This window comes from Octopus bimaculoides, chromosome 9 (assembly GCF_001194135.2).
Source record: "Octopus bimaculoides isolate UCB-OBI-ISO-001 chromosome 9, ASM119413v2, whole genome shotgun sequence".
Taxonomy (NCBI): domain Eukaryota; kingdom Metazoa; phylum Mollusca; class Cephalopoda; order Octopoda; family Octopodidae; genus Octopus; species Octopus bimaculoides.
In genome coordinates this window covers 16,394,933-16,395,694 of record NC_068989.1, presented here as the reverse complement: position 1 = coordinate 16,395,694, position 762 = coordinate 16,394,933, and the positions used below count along the sequence as shown (strand labels likewise).

The 762-nt window shown below is 32.2% G+C and overlaps 1 long non-coding RNA gene across 1 annotated transcript in view; it reads left to right on the top strand.

The window, feature by feature from the left end:
• LOC106869656 (uncharacterized) overlaps positions 1 to 762 on the top strand; it is a 3,382-nt gene that overhangs the window by 1,106 nt on the left and 1,514 nt on the right. The window contains exon 2 of the long non-coding RNA XR_001409425.2: positions 295 to 356. This is a non-coding gene — a long non-coding RNA (uncharacterized LOC106869656). The remainder of the gene's footprint in view (positions 1 to 294; positions 357 to 762) is intronic.

The following is a 762-nucleotide window of genomic DNA, read 5'->3' as shown; positions in this document are numbered from 1 at the left end:
ATATATATATATATATATAGATATATAGATATATATATATATGTCATCTTGGCTTACTAGAAATAGCAGCTTACTCCCCATAAGAATAATGAATTTTGTTTTTATAAAGGAAATGACAAATTGTTAATTGCTGTTTTACATGCCCTATGCCAGTGATCTTTGATCATAGTCTTACGTAACCAGGACCAATCAGAGTTAGACTAAGACACCAACTAATAATCATCACCTTGTAATCATTATGAGTTGGCAAGTAAAACTTGTTGTTGTATTCATTGTTGTTGTTTTTTTCTACAGATAAAAAACAATGAAGGTCACAATGTTACTGCTGTTTGCTTTTCTTTGCCTGTTTACAATTGGTAAGTATGGATACATTTCTTTAACTTTCATATAATACAACACTAGATATTATTCATGCCACATGAAGCTAATTACTTGGATTTACATAATTTGTACACATTAAAAGTGTACAAATTTATGCATGTGGCATAGCTTGCCTAAATACCCTGTGCATCCACAGACGAAACTCAAAGTAGCAACAGATTGAATCAACAAAAATAAAATATATTATTAATCTCTACTATGCTACTGAGCCGTCTTTATCCCGACAATCAACAGTAAAGGAATATATACACGTAAAGGCGCATGGCTTAGTGATTAGAGTGTTGGGCTCACAATCATGAGATAGTGAATTTGATTCCCTGAACGGGCTGCGCCTCGGATAGAAACTTGGTCTTTACCCTGTATATATATATATATATATAT